This window comes from Crinia signifera, chromosome 2 (genome assembly GCF_055691185.1).
Source record: "Crinia signifera chromosome 2, ASM5569118v1, whole genome shotgun sequence".
Lineage (NCBI taxonomy): Eukaryota > Metazoa > Chordata > Amphibia > Anura > Myobatrachidae > Crinia > Crinia signifera.
This window is the reverse complement of record NC_139218.1, coordinates 205,042,625-205,059,395: the sequence shown is the minus strand read 5'-3', so window position 1 is coordinate 205,059,395 and position 16,771 is coordinate 205,042,625. Positions and strand designations below refer to the sequence as shown.

The 16,771-nt window shown below is 45.4% G+C and overlaps 1 long non-coding RNA gene across 1 annotated transcript; it reads right to left on the bottom strand.

Moving 5' to 3' along the window:
• Window positions 1-402: 402 nt before the first annotated feature.
• Window positions 403-1,858, bottom strand: LOC146058951 (uncharacterized). The gene is made up of 3 exons (XR_014470059.1): window positions 1,756-1,858; window positions 1,367-1,471; window positions 403-489 (listed from the first exon to the last, which is right to left on the bottom strand). It is a non-coding gene; the product is annotated as an uncharacterized LOC146058951 (long non-coding RNA).
• Window positions 1,859-16,771: the final 14,913 nt, after the last annotated feature.

Genomic DNA, 16,771 nt, shown 5'->3' with positions numbered 1-16,771 from the left:
TCTGGAGCTGCAAATGTCAAAAAAAAAAAGGACAAAATAAAGAGGGTGTATCGTGCAAGCAGGGGTATTTTTGAACAGGCTCCAGCAGGAACTGATGCCCTTACTCTGCTTCACTCTCTGACAAAATCCTCCCCACAGTAGATGGACAAACCCATGTGCACAGCAGGCGAGGCAGTGCAAAATGACACACCCAAATCTACTGTACAGTAGATACTGTAATTCTCTCTGCGCAAGTCCAGTAACACCTGCCTCACCTGCAGTGCACATGGGTTTGTCCATCCAAGAAGGATTTTGTCAGAGAGTGAAGAAGAACAAGGGCCTCAGTACATGCTGGAGCCTGTTCAAAAATACTTTTCCGGTACAGATGGTGAGAGCCCTGGTGTTATACTGTACAATACTTACCAACCGCGCTCAGAGACTCCTCCTCCAGCTGGGTGGGGGCAGAGGTGGCCCTCTCCTCCTGGGTGGCGGCAGGGAGGCTTTCTGGAGCTGCAAATGTCAAAAAAAAAAAGGACAAAATAAAGAGGGTGTATCGTGCAAGCAGGGGTATTTTTGAACAGGCTCCAGCAGGAACTGATGCCCTTACTCTGCTTCACTCTCTGACAAAATCCTCCCCACAGTAGATGGACAAACCCATGTGCACAGCAGGCGAGGCAGTGCAAAATGACACACCCAAATCTACTGTACAGTAGATACTGTAATTCTCTCTGCGCAAGTCCAGTAACACCTGCCTCACCTGCAGTGCACATGGGTTTGTCCATCCAAGAAGGATTTTGTCAGAGAGTGAAGAAGAACAAGGGCCTCAGTACATGCTGGAGCCTGTTCAAAAATACTTTTCCGGTACAGATGGTGAGAGCCCTGGTGTTATACTGTACAATACTTACCAACCGCGCTCAGAGAATCCTCCTCGAGCTGGGTGGGGGCAGAGGTGGCCCTCTCCTCCTGGGTGGCGGCAGGGAGGCTTTCTGGAGCTGCAAATGTCAAAAAAAAAAAGGACAAAATAAAGAGGGTGTATCGTGCAAGCAGGGGTATTTTTGAACAGGCTCCAGCAGGAACTGATGCCCTTACTCTGCTTCACTCTCTGACAAAATCCTCCCCACAGTAGATGGACAAACCCATGTGCACAGCAGGCGAGGCAGTGCAAAATGACACACCCAAATCTACTGTACAGTAGATACTGTAATTCTCTCTGCGCAAGTCCAGTAACACCTGCCTCACCTGCAGTGCACATGGGTTTGTCCATCCAAGAAGGATTTTGTCAGAGAGTGAAGAAGAACAAGGGCCTCAGTACATGCTGGAGCCTGTTCAAAAATACTTTTCCGGTACAGATGGTGAGAGCCCTGGTGTTATACTGTACAATACTTACCAACCGCGCTCAGAGACTCCTCCTCCAGCTGGGTGGGGGCAGAGGTGGCCCTCTCCTCCTGGGTGGCGGCAGGGAGGCTTTCTGGAGCTGCGACATCCACTGGGACTGCGGAAAAGCACACAAAAAAACGACTGTGCTGTACAGTACTGTATATTCTCTAACACGAACATACTGTACTATAAAGTACAATGTGTTAAGGTACTGTATCAACACTACAGTACATACTGTACTGTGCAGTACATAACAGTACAGTACAGTACAGTACCTGCCAAAATGACCCATTCCAGGAGGGATGAAATGCTGTGGTCCTGTACAGTATCCCACATGTTTGAAAGTCAATATGCAATGTTCCGCTCTGTACTGTATACAGTATACTGTACTGTACTTACAGTGGCGGTGCTGTCTCTCCCGCAGCGTCATCCTGCTGATACCTGGAAAAATAAGAAATACAGTGCGTAAGGCATACTGTAATTACTGCAGATACAGTATTTGTAGGCCCCATATCAAAAGTTTGTAAGGGCCCACAATTTACTGTACAGTACTGTACAGTATGTCATGAAAACCAATGCTGTAGGAAATCACCCATGGCAACAAGCATGTACTGTACAGCATACAGTAGTTGCCTTCCCTCTTCAGCAGGAGACTCCCTGAAATACTGCACAGTACTGTAGCAGCAATCTCCATCTCTCTCTCATTAGTCCTACACATTATGCCATACTGTACACCAAAATACTGTACAGTACCTACTGTATTACAGTACAGTATGTACAGTATTTTACCACATTCCATAATGTCCATTACCCATTACTACACACACTATAATGCTCATTGCATATTAGGGGGTTAACATGCTCGTTGCCATGGGATGAACCTGGTCTTCCAGGTGTTGCACACTCTGGAAGGGATTAACATGCTCATTGCAAAGAATTTACTGTACAGTACATGATCTGCCATGGATTCCGGGGGTTAACATGTTGACATCACCCCAACCATGGGCTGGAAACCAGGTCTGGTGGCTGCAGGAATGGGAATGTAAGAAGTGGGGTCCAGGCCCTGGAGTTGGAGAGCGGAACAATGCTCAGAAGGACCTGTCTAATACTGCTCCCCCCAAATCTGTATCAATACCACTGCTGAACAGCTGACTCTGGCGCTCTCAGACCCGGTCCAAAAAACCTCTCTGTCCAGGTCAGCGCCCCCCCCCCCCACACACAATACAGTATCTCCATGTACAGTACAGTAGTGTACTGTATGGAAGTACTGTAGACACACCCTTCAGGTGGAGAATGACACACCCCCTAATTCTAAATTCTAATTCTAATAGCAAGTTCTGTAAAATCTACCTGAACAGTTGTACAGCAATCAGCACATTAAAAAAAAATACAGGTACAGTATACTGTAAAATCCCCCATGGCAACAAGTAAAAAAATACTGTATACAATAGCACTCAACATTGTACAGGTACAGTATGTACAGTACTTACTTTGCCTGAGGGAGTCCAGCAGTTGAGGGTCCCGACGGACCAGGTCGGACCATCTCCTCTGGAGGCTCCTAACTGGCCTGTCTCTATGGAACCTCACCCTGATGGCTTGACGGGCCCCCTGGTAGGCCTCCACAATCTCCCGATTAGAGACCAGGAGCCTGTCCCGCCAAGCCACCAGGGTGAGGAGCTCCCCTCTGCCAAAGGGCCTTGCCCTCCTGACTCTGCCAGTGTCCGACATACTGAACAGGTCCAGGTACAGTACTAGCGATACTGATAATGGCGCCTACAGTATACTGCATTAGCGTGTGCGCCGTGCGTCCTATGCGCCGTGCGTGCTATGCGCCGTGCGTCCTATGCGCCGTGCGTCCTGTGCGGAACAACGTCCCATTCTGTGCGCCCGCCGCTGAGTAGTGGGTACAGTAGTTTATCAGTAGTTTATCAGTAGTTTTTATATACTGTAATAAATTACTTATACAATATACTGTAAAATGTAATACTATACTGTAAATATAAATAATTATATTTTAATCACACAGTATATTGTCAATAATTATATCTTAGTTAAAACTGTAAAATTTGATACTATAATATTAAAGGTTTAACGCCGTAATCGAACACGGGTCTCCGGCGTGAAACACCATGCAGATAACCACTACACTACAGCCAAGAACTGTACAGTGTAATGACTACTATACTACCATGACTGATTCTACACCCAGCCTGTAGCTTAACAGTCAGGAGCTGACGGGGAAAGCAGGGCCTAGCGACGGGGAGCGGATACCGTCGTTGCTGCTCGAGCGTCTCATTAGCTCGAGCGTCCCGTTAGCTCGAGCGTCTCATTAGCTCGAGCGTCCCGTTAGCTCGAGCGTCATGCGTAATGCTGCAAAACCATATTGTGACCAAGTTTCCAATATTGTGACCGCCTTTAGAACAATACTGTACTGTATACTGAGACGCATAGCGTCCGTGTCGTACAACCTTTAGAACTACAGTACGGTGTTTGATGTTACGCATTAGCGTCTGTGCGGCTACATCTCCTAACTGTCACTGCGTCTATAGACGCAGTGACAGTTAGAAGCCATGACGTACATGTACGTCATGTGTCGGGAAGTACCTCCCGGCCATGACGTACATGTACGACACTCTCTGTCCGCATCAGCATGATGCACTCTCGGCTGAAGAGACTGGATCACGCTCGTGCCAGCGGCATTAGAGAGGTGCTCATCGTATAATAAAGTTCATGTAATTCCTGCGCATCATGCACGCGCTGAAGCACAAATCTTACGCATGCGCAAATGAGGTTTTTAAAAGTGACATCTGGTGGTTGGTCTGTGATATTGCACTCGTCGTGAAGCGCCACGGCGATTCGCTACATGTATGCGCCATGGCGTGTGTCGGAAACATCGCCATAGGCGGCAATAATAAGGCCGGCGCCATCTGTAGGCCCTTATTCTGATTGACGCGGACTTTACCGCGTACTTACGGATCGCGTCTTTATGGCGTCTGCGCATGCGTGGAGAACGCTACGCGCATGTGCCACGCCTTGACTCGGTACCAGTTCGGGCAAATCCCGTCCAAAACTGTTCACCGCTATCAGTCGGGAAATAGGGGCGTATTATGGGCGTCATGCGGAATGACACATGGGCGTAGTTTCAAAGTGGGCAAAACGGGGCGGAAACATGGGCGGACACGGGGGAGTACACTTATGTTGGGGGGCGTACATTCGGAAACCACTCCGAATGCACGCGATCAAAAAGGGCAGAAATGTGCGGTGTCCACAAGTGTACTATTGCTTTGCGGACACCACTCGTTCATGCGGTAGGCGAACGTACGCCTAATGACTACAAGCATTAACACCTGAACCCAATAGAATCGACTCCTTTACTCATTACTCACTAATAGGACGCTTGTCAGTGCTTTAATTGAAACCATTGCACTTCAATTGCTGTAAGGGTTAATGTGTGCAATGCATGTGTTAGGCATGCTTGTAAGGATATATTGGCATCTAATTGATTCCAATTCCAAATAAGAAGTTTTTTATGAGGATAGGTAATTGAATAAGTGGGTCATGTGATGTATTGCAGAAGATACATAATAGTGGGTTGTTTGGCGTAAATACTCCGCTTACGTGCGGTAGCACCGCTTGGCTCCCGTTCGGATGCGGTATTCCCGAGCATACTCTGTAATACTCTGTAATACCGTGCCGAATCGGAGTGTTTCTCCCGCACACGCATGCTTTGTATGTCGTCCGTAAACACGCCCTGTTCTTAAAGAGTGAGTCCGTCCGAATGCGGAGGACCCGTGGGCGTTTCTACGGACGATGGCCGCACGCGGCAAAACACCGTGGCGTGCGGACCGCACCGTAAGAATGCGGGAATATCCGCACCGATCAGAATAAGGGCCATATATATCTAAACACACATATGTATGAATTACAATTATTATTATTGGAAAGCCAATAGTAGTTATTACCTTGTCACCTTATTATAGCCTACATATTTCTTTGAACAAAGTTTCCAAATCCCTTTTTATTTTGCATTGCACATTTTTCCTACTCACATCCCCAACTTTCATTATCCTGTACACACTCCCCTCACATTATCTACAAATGTTTTGTAATTAATTTTGTAAGTTTATATTTTGTATAAAATAAAATAGAAAATGGTGGATTTTCCTTTCTGACTAGAATCCAGACTATCATAGTGAACACATCACAATAAAGCCAATGGTCGATAATCATTGTATACTGTAGTACATAATGGCCACTGCCTATGCATATAAGTTGCACTGCGCACATGCCACAATGGTGTTGCAATGGCGGTCACTGTGAGAATTTATTGGCAGTGATTGACAGACAGCGAGCATTTGTGGGAGATAATCCTGTACTCAATAAACATGACTCGGGTGTCTCATTTCCAAGGGCCATAATAGGTGACCTAATCATCTATATTTGTGACTTTGCAGAGCAGTCCTCTGAAGACCCTGTTCTGGACTACAGATGAAGTGAAAGATCACTAGTATCTCTATGACTTCCATTACCAAATTAGTCTCTGGTTATGACTAAGCACCTTGAGAGCATCAGTAAAGAAATAGCTGGATTCTCCCAGTGGCACTTATTCAAAGGCAAGGCAACATTTGTCACATTAGTTGTATTACTACAACCATGTAGGAAATGTGAGCTACACCGCACAAGTAAAGTGATAACATTTTGACCCAGTTACAGTAGCAGCCAGATTTTTAGCATGTTTCCTTTGTTTTCAAATGTTGCTTGATATGTCTCAACATTGTCTGCTGGATTAATTTTTGCAGAATTTACTGCCGCCTCCCCCCCCCCCCCCCCCCCCCCTTAGCTTGCTGTTTCAGCACCAATACAGTAGGTTCAGTTATGCATGTAGCAGTCTAGTTGTCTACTGCTGGGCCTTAGCTAATTACAGCTCTTACGCTTGTTGAGGAGCAGTATTTCTAGAATACCGTTCAGCATTTCCTCCATTTCCTCTAATTGGGTGGACGGGAAGTATCCGATGGTCCAGGATTGATCTCTTTGTCCACCTGAACCAACACCTTTTAAAGGCTAAGCTTCGCTAGCTCTGTTTCAATCAGCTGATGTTAAATCCAATGCCTAAATCTATTTCTTTATTTTACTTTTATAAAGCTGTTCAGCTCAAATACTTCCTCCTCACGGGTATGAACACTGCTTACACCAAACAGTTTTACCCTAACATTTACTATGTGTGCCACAGTAGTAATCAGACCAGGAAATATTTTCCAGTCCCCAGCAGTCAGTTCTGGTGACCCTGTGTCCATTATAGCTTGCGTGCCCACATAGTCTGTATGTTATTAATGCCCATTAACAAGTAAATATGATAGGCATTAACAAGGGTGTCCAGTGAATAAGGTTGTACAGTTGACTCACCCCAGGTGTTAAAGCCCAAGGCCATCATCATTTTTCCCCCATTGTAACTTAACACATGCAATTAATTGGGATACATATGATATCCTGGTGATTAGGATGCCGGTGGTCCAAAGACCCACCCTGGCATCCCAATACATAGAACCCGACAGGGGCTCCAATGGGAACTAAACCCTCTCCCCCTAACCCATCACCCTAACCTACCCTTGCAGCAGCCTAACCCTCCTTTCCTGTAGCCTAACCCTAACCTTCTCCACTAGGGCCTTAACCCTTACCCCTGTAACCCACCACCTAAAGCTAACCCCACCACCCCACAGTCTAACCCCCTTCTAAGTGCCTAAATCTAACCCCCCTGCCCACAGCCTAACTCCCCCTTCCCAAGCTGCACACTAGCACACTGCATACTCACCAGCTGGGATGCCGGCTATTGGCATTCTGGAATCAGGATCTTGAACTTTTTCGAGGTTCTTGCAACAATCTTCTGATGGCAGTCAGGTTGCCTGCATCGGTATATTGAATGCCGCCTGCTGGGATGCTGACCGCTTCACAATTGAATTCCCTTTTGTATGACATGTTTTTGGTATTCTGCTGTTTGGTCTGAGCTACAAGTGTGTTGTGGAGCTCTCTACCCCCATTCTTTCCTCCTCATCTTATCCTTCATTTTTAATTTTAATGTGTCCAAAATTGGTCTCCTAATTGCTGTAAAATGTGGCCAGTTTTTCAGACATGGTAGCATAGCATGAAGAAATAATATATAGCATTGATTCTAATCACACATGTTCCTGCCGTATACTGTATGTGTATCACATTTTTTGGTTAATATTTTGACCAAAATATATGTAAGATAAATGTAAGAGTTTTCCTCATTCCCTTTAGCTGCTCAACATATAACATTCCATCAGACGTGGTCACATGTCAATAGACCTCTCCAGATGACCCCTACATGCCATGTCATTGCTCACCTATGATCGCTACATGCTTATAAGACCTGCTAATATAATTCTCATGGTTTCCCATATAGCCCTCAGACCTCCCAGTATACCTGTTACATGAAAACTTGAAAACAGAAATCCTACATAGTATTCATACCTTCCCACATGTCCTGTAATGGTAAAAATATATGAATTATCATGTGGCCAGAAATTAAATGAGTTACACTGTCATTAGTCATAGGGGGCATGGGTGGGGTGTGGGCACACTCTATGAGACATCGGTCTCAGCGCTTATACTGGTTTTACTGGCTGCATAATTCTCTGACAGGGTCATACTATTTATTTATTACCAGTTATTTATATAGCACAAACATATTCAGCAGCGCTTATACAGAGAATATTTGAACATTCACATCAGTCCCTGCCCCAGTGGAGCTTAAAATCTATGGAGGTGATTCTGATCTGTACGCTTCCCAGCGCGTTTACATGGGGGAGCGATGTTCAGCTTCTGTGCATGCAGGCTCTGTTTGCAAATGGACATAGCAACTTGTATAGTTGCCAGCCTGTTTGCACGGAGCATTGCGGCCGAGAGTCATGGGGTCACGCCCATGGGAATGCCCAGCAATTTATGGGCGTTCCCATGCAAACGCTGGACATTCCGAAGCTAATGGTGCAGTGGTGAGGGTGCCAGGGGTGGGCAGCTGACATCAACATGACGGTGTCGGTGACCATCGAATGTTATTGGCCCTGCACGCGAGGCTGCAAGGGGGAGAATATACAGACTCTGCCCAGTTATTGCCATGGTGGGACCTCAGGGCTGTGAGGCAGTAATGCTAACCATTACACCATCTGTCCTGCCCCAGTGTTATCAGTGTTAGTGTGACCCTTCATTAATCCAGGCCCCTTACAAATGGCCCTCTCTGCCTACATTTCATATGGCATTTTTATATGTTTGAGCTTTTTTTTAAATTGACCATAATGTAGCCCAAAAAAATTATAGGATAGTCCCAATGTCTGCCAGCTCAAAACTTGTGCACCAATACATTTATTTTACTGAGTAGCAATACCCATGTGCCATTCTGTACAGCAAGAAATGTCCCTAATAATGGCTCTCTTAACTCCTTCAACTCCTTTTGGTAAAATCACTTTTGCTAAATAAAATCTAATTTTGGCTACTCTGCACACTAGGCACACTAGATGCCACATCACTTCTGGAAAGCTTCATTTAGACTTTATTACAGCTTTAACAAAGCTCAGTAATAAGATCAGCCAGGACCATTGTTTTGCATGGAAAGGGCAGGGGCAGTGGCATATCTATAATGGGTGCAATGTGCACAGTGCACACGGGCTCCGGGGTCCCAGGGGGCCCACATCGTGCACACTGCACTCATTTTGGTAATACTTATTCTTCGGAATCCAGCTGCAGAAAATCGCTGGGAAAATGGTGTTGCGGATATTATTCCAGTGATCTGTGCATGCGTAGTGGAGTTTGAGTGCTCTGGTGCACAGACTCCACAATGCAGTGGAGGTCCTGGCAGAGAGGAGGGAGCCAAGCTCTAGAGGCTGCACACGGGCCTCCTCCTCTTTTAAGACGCCCTTGGGCAGGGGCACTGCATTCAGAAAACCGAAAATAAAATAGTTAATTAAAGATGAGTATTAAAAAGTACTGATTTATGGAATCTGGCAAATACAGGACGCACAGCCACAAGGGAGCTATAAACTTTGTCACTAATACACATGCAAATTAACAGAACACTTACAATAGATAGATAGATACAGATAGATAGATAGATAGATAGATAGATAGATAGATAGATAGATAGATAGATAGCCAATACACACACACTTTATGCTTTTATTAATGTATTATGATGCGATTTATCACAGTTTTACATCTTTCGGGCATGTCGACCACTAACTGGAAGGGTTAAGAAAGGATAGGAAATGTAGCATATGTGGGGAATGCAGCTCTGTGATCTTTCCTAAACGAAGCAGATGTTTTCTGAATGCAGTCTATGAGATACTGCTAATTGTTCTCTCTGCTTTCCCCTGATGTTCATCATGGGCCCGTCTCCGAGGATCATTATCCTTTGTCATTTGGAAAGGTTATGGGTTATGGGCAGCCGCTGGAATGTCATTTACTACTCATCTGTACCATTCACACAGAGGGCACGTGCGCAGTGAAATAAAGCAGAATACTCTTTGTTTAGAACCTCACTGGTTTTCTATTGTGGAAAGTTACTGCTCCAGAACCCCATATTGAATCCTTTTCTCCAGGTATCCAGCACCTGGCACAGAAATGAGCGCTGAGGTCACAAAGTGATTCTTTGGGATGTTTTTAAATGCTGCAAATATTTCTAGATTGCATGCGGGTTATTAGATCTGTGGAGTAGTCTCTTAGCATAAGTCACAGAGTCTAATCTACAGAAAAAGGAACAACAGACAGTGTATCGATTTATTTCTTGGTTCTTAAATGGTATGTAATTGCCTTATGAATGGAAGTAAGGCACAATACACCATCATTCCATACATATGTTTATTCATTTTTGAATACTGTATGAGTCAGGCAGTTAAAGACATTGCCTTCACTATTCCATTTTGTGGAAAACTATATCATACTGTTAGTATTATTGTCATTTTACATTTTTTTTTTTATTAGAAAGCTTATAATCATGGGTGAAATTTAGTAGAAATATTTTGGAATAAAAATATGTATTATGGAATATCCAGGGTATGGGTCTGATTCAGACAGGTAAGCGCCACCCGCCGCCATGCAGGGGGGCTGTGTGCACAAACGCATCCCCTCACATGTGGCCGCCCAGACGAAAAATCATTTGATGGTCACTGACTATCGAATGATATTTTTCTACGTTTGTGGATAAAAGTAAGACTATACTTACTTTTATCCTAGACGGAGATGGATGAAAAGGTGGGGGACGCTAACGTCAAGTGATGTCAGCCGCCATCCCCATGCAGGCATTGACATGCCTGCATTCCCAGGGGAACGACCAGCATTTTTATGGAGACGCCCATAGAACACTGGACACTCCCCTGTTACCACTGCCTGCCCGCCCCCGGACCTCCCCGTCAGGAGCGAACGGCTAGGCGAGTGTAAAACTGCCGCAAACTCATGGGGTTTGCGCATGCACATATTCACGCATGCACGTGCAGACCCCTAACATCGAGGAAGGGGCCGAATCAGCGTACGATCCATTGTGACCTAAGCTTAATATTTAGGACATAGTTAGAGAGCTTGATAGTTCCAGCTGTAGGCCCTGTATAAGAATATACTGTATGTTAATATTAGGTTAAAATGAATTATTCACGTGCAACCTGCCAACACTGCAAATCATTCCTTTGCTTCAGAAGACCTTATACTGTATGTTGCCAGTTTTTCTTTAGGAAAACAAGTGCGGGCGACCAAACATATAACTTTTCTTAAACCATACATGTAAACTTTGTCGCACCCTTCTCTGGGTGGGGGTAGCCTGATCGGTGTTTATCGGTCGATGGGGGGGCATAGTCGCATGATCGCATGACCAGGACTCTGCCCCCAGTTATACAGCACCAGGGGCTGGTAGGTCCACAAGACTTTTGGGAGGCTCCCAGGGTAGGGTAGGCTAGTATGCAATAAAATGTCGAAATTATCATGAACAACTTACGATAGATGAGACAAAGAAAAAATACTAATAACTTTGTGTCTGGAGCAAACCATTTTGTCATGCAAGGGGAGCAGATACATTTATATTTTTTTCTATGCAGGGTAAACACTGGCTGTTTTTGCATGTTGCCCACAAATGTAAGATAGTTTTATTTTTACACTGCAATTTAGATTTCATATTGAACACACCCGAAATCGAACTCTCGCAGATGGGGCACATCCTTGCTTTGTTGCTTTACTTACAAACATGAATCAGGCTCATAGTGCCTGATTCATAGATTTTCGGTAAAAACACTGCTGCTGTGCTACAATCAGCTGTGCTACAATATTTCAAAGAAGCAGGAGACATCCTGTGTTAAAAGATGCCCACTGCAAGGTTCTGTGAGCTGATGGCAGCGTTCGCCACACTATCAGATCCTCTGCGTATTTTTCAGACATCTGAGTAACCCTCAGGTTACCCAGGCTGTCCACAAATAATACACTGCCAGGGCCAGTTAATCTTTATCCAAGGATACAGCCAATGCCTTCAGCATGCCCATAAAAAGAGTTGCCATGGTTCCTAAAATGGTCTCCCTCCATCACCTTAAATTACTGCTGCCTGTAACATACCTTCTCTGCATCTGACATCAGATTTTTGAAAGCCCTTGAATGAGGCCCATCATTTTCTTATATAATATACAGTAAGAAAATGATGGGCCTCATTCAAGGGCTTTCAAAAATCTTACAATATAAATATATAATGCAAGGGGTGTGGTATTACACACCGACAGTCGGGATTCCGACAGTCATTAGCCTGACGTCGGAATCCCGACTGCACAGCGGGGGGGGGGGTGCAATCAAGCCCCTTGCGGGCTTGCTGCACTCGCCATGCTGCGGGCACAGTGGCAAGCTGCGCTCACCACCTTTTTTATTCTCCCTCTAAGGGGGTCGTGGACCCCCATGAGGGAGCAGTCGGGATTCCGACGTCGGAGTAATGACTGTCGGAATCTTGACTGTCGGAGAGACGTCCGGCACCCAATGCAAGAATAAGGACAGGGTGAATTGGCTATAAGGCTCACTAAGTGTTTCCCTGATAGCTGGATGGTTATTGAGCTTCAAGTTCATAGGCGTGCGCAGCACATTTTATTAGGGGGTGCACCACCTATTGTGCATGTCTAACAACACCCAATGGGTGCGTCTAACACCACCAATCAGGTGTGTCTACCATCATCTATTGGGACTCACTACAGTATAAAAGTCTCTCAGCCACAACATAATCTCCTGCCTATTTCAGTCAGTTTTTAATCTTCTTATTACTCTCTGTAACAGTTCATGCAAATAAAGTCAAAAACATATATGGATGACACAGGTATGTGGTGATATGACAATGGTCTAGTACAATTAACAATGCAAAACACACATAATTTAATGATGGGGTCTTCTTTTAATAGAATACAGTTCTAAAAAGCAAAAGTCTTTGGTAAAAGGTATTGCTGGTTGCTAGCGGCTAAGGAAGTGTTTATAAGGGCGGGCACAGCATTAGGGGGTGCCTGTGCACCCCTAACACTCTATGTGCGCACGCCTTGAATCAGGTTTTATTAAGTTATAGGTTACTTCTTTAAACAATGCTAAGAGCATGCTTTACCTACCCTCCCCAGAAAGGCCGGGAGGCTCACAAAAATCACAGTGTTCTCTGTTCTTCAGAGAAGGGGCAGGGTAATGGCACAAATCGTGTCACTGATGCCCTCTGTACCCTGTACCCGGCTGGGAAACAGAGTAAAAAATAGAGAGGAAACAGAGTGCAATATGTAGGGGCACCCGCTGTCACTGCCTGCGGCTGGAAAACAACAGGGGGCTCTGGGGTACATATCCCTGGGCCCTTTTCTCTGAAAGGACCCCTTCAAACACCTGTGGATCGGATGTCTGTTAGTGATCCAATCCATGATGCTGCTGTCTCCAATGACAGCTGTCACAGCCGCCAACACTGCTGAGCGGAGCCAGGCTCACACTGGGGGAAGGGGAACAGGGTTCACACTTAGGGAAGGGGTACAAGGCTCGCACTGGGGGAAGGATGATGTAGTACAGAGTATTAATTGATCAGGAATGTAGTGCAGCATATAGAGTGGTGAGGGATGTAGTGTATGGAATTGAGGGGTATGTGGCGTAGTGTATGATATAGAGGGGTCAGAGATGTAGTGTGGGGTATAGAGGGGTCAGTGATGTAGTGTAAGGTATAGAGGGGTCAGTGGTGTAGTGTATTGTATAGAGTGGTAAGGTACGCCGTGTATGGTATAGAGGAGTTAGTGATGAAGTGTAGGATATAGATGGGCTGAGATGTAACGTAGGGTACAGGGGGATATGTGGTGTAGTCTATGATATGGAGGGGTCAGTGATGTAGTGTATGGTATAGAGAAGTCAGAGATGTAGTGTATTGTATAGATGGGTCAGTGGTGTAGTGTAAGGTATAGGGCCAGATGTATCAAACTTCAAAAAGTGATAAAATGGAGAGTGATAATCAGCCGGCCAATCGGCTCCTACCTGTCATGTTACAGGCTGGGTTTGAAAAATGACAGTAAGGAGCTGATTGGCTGGTTGTTTATCACTCTCTTTTTATCACTTTTTGGACCTTGATACATCTGGCCCATAGAGTGGTAAGGTACAGTATGTAGTGTATGGTATAGAGGGGTCAGAGATGTAGTGTGGGGTATAGAGGGGTCAGTGATGTAGTGTAGTGTAGAAGCATGCTTCTAAATAAGGACTATAATGTCCGGAAGCACTTAAACAGAGACAGTGTTTTCTTTGTCTGGAGAGAACAGGTCGTATTGGTATTTCCACGTGGAGGAGTGATTTGGACAGTTTCCGGGACTGTATCCTCGCCCCCATCTAGAATACCTTTGGCTTTACCCTATATGATCCAGGGGAATTTATACCATTATGATATGGTGATATGCGTTTTTGTTCATTTACATTGTGTGTGTTTCATCAATAAATTTGCACTTTATGTTTTCCCTCTAGTTAAAATAAGATTGGAGGATTTCCTTCAGAAAGCAGATTGCCAGTGGATTTGAGTGTGTATGTGATTAAAAACATCATCAGATGTGAGTGGAACCTTGAATTATAAAAAATATATTTTCTTGGACAATATTGCACTATATATTTTTTGTTTGGCGTTCTTTGTAAAAAGAAGACTTGATACCAAAGAACTGTGCTGTTCTTTAAAAGATAAGGAGAGTGTTATATTGATTATGTATGGTGATAACTAATGGTGGCGCCTTAACAGATACTTTCATGTTAGTCATTGTTTTGAAAAAGTGGTGGAGGATCCCATCTATTTTGTTTGGCTGCGGCCTAAGGGTCTTTGCTCATTTGAAATACATTTTTTTTTCTTTTGACACAATGGGCCTTATTCTAGTTCAGTCTTTCTGACAAAATCCTTCTTAGATGAACAAAACCCAGATTAAACGCAGGATTTTCAGAAGGGGGTTTCCAGAGGGGCGGAGCAAAGCCGGGTCAGTTAAAGTATTATAGATAGACCAAATGTATATAAATAATAATAATAATAAATATATATAGTGGAGTGGGCTTATTATTCATAATTTTCTGGTGGGAGGACAGCTTGCTTGACTGCAGATATCTCCAGTTCCCGAAAATAGAATTCTTAGATTTTAATGGAATTAAAACCAGAGAATCCCACCTACCAAATGGTATTCTGGACTAGGGGATCAGACTTCAGGAGGCAGAGCAATCTGCCAACGAGTATATAAAACTACATACCAGGTGTGTGGAGCTGGAGTAGTAACCAGCTACTGGAAGGCTGATATCTCTGGTTCTGGGAACAGTAGAGGCAAGCTACTAGTGTCCATCAAAGGGGGAGAGTCCCAGCTTTTGGAATATACCCTCTGAAAAACTCTAAGTCAGACAGAACCTGAAATATCTGACTGGGAAAAGCAATTAACAGGCTTGGATGGGGACCACTGCTTTGAAGTCAGATATCTCCGGTTCCCAAGGGCCGATTTTTAAAATTCTTATACCCATGGAAAGAGGGGACCCTCAGCTTTCAGATTCCTGGGGGGTTTCTGGGTACTCATAAACCCCCCCTGCGTGCGCTACTGAAACCATGTGCACTGCAGGTGGGGCAGATGTAACATGTGCAGAGAGATAGATTTGGGTTTGGTTTTACTTCAAAGTGAGATCTTTATTGCAGTGTAAAAATAAAGCAGACAGTATTTACCCTGCACAGAAACAAAATATCTCACCCAAATCTAATTCTCTCTGCACATGTTATATCTGCCCCCTGCAGTGCACATGGTTTTGTCCATCTAAGAAGGATTTTGTCAGAAAGAGTGAACTAGAATAAGGTCCAAAGTTCTGTTGTTTTTAGTATTGCACTTTTTAATTTTTCCCACTTACTCCTGTACTCCTTCCAAGTTCCTTTACTCTGCCAAAGAATCCCTTACAGAGTTTCCCATCTCTACAAAATCAGATTCCTAAAATCTAACACCTTTTGTGTGCGATGAGTCAGTCTCTGGCGGAGATTCTCTAAATTAAAAATGTGGTAAAAACCCCGTTATCGGGGGTTTTTACCACATTTTGGGATGCTCTAAGCATCCCCCGCTGGGCGGGGGGCATTGCCAGAAAGATCTGGCGATGGCCCATAGAAGCCTATGGGCTTCTAACGCGACCCCCGCCACCCCGCACCAACCCCCCCACACCTGTGTTCGGGCAGCACAGAGCTGTGCTGCCCAGACCGGTGATCTCCTCCTCCAGAGGCGTAACTACACCATTGTGGGCCCCATAGCAAAATTTTGAAAGGGCCCCCCAGCACTTCACCCAAATGAGGACGGTGGGGTGGTGTGGAGGTCAGAATAGCAAAGGGGGAGAGGTATGATACAGTAGAAGGTATATTAGGTCAGTGGAGGATTAAGCACGGGGCAACAGGGGCAGTCGCCCTGTGGCCCCCACACAAAAGGGGCCCCCACACCGGGGCTCCTGTCGCCCCCTGCTCCGCCCAGACGTCCGCCCACCCGCCCGCCCGTAGGTAGCTGACAGCCGGACAGACTGTATGTGCGCTGCCCGACTCTAGTCTCCCCCCGAACCGCCCGTCCGCCCACACGCAGTACCTGTAATTGATGACAGCCGGGCAGACTGTATGTGCGCTGCCCGGCTGTAGTCTCCCCCCGAACTGCCCGTCCGCCCGCACGCAGTACCTGTAATTGATGACAGCCAGGCAGACTGTATGTGCGCTGCCCGGCTGTAGTCTCCGGCAAGAGAATCTGTATTTTCATATCTCCCGCTGGCCCGCCGGGCAGCCAATCAGGAGCGGCAGCATTGATAGCCGCTCCTGATTGGCTGCCGGTGGTCCATCATCTGTGAAAATACAGATTCTCTTGCCGGAGACTACAGCCGGGCAGCGCACATACAGTCTGCCCGGCTGTCATCAATT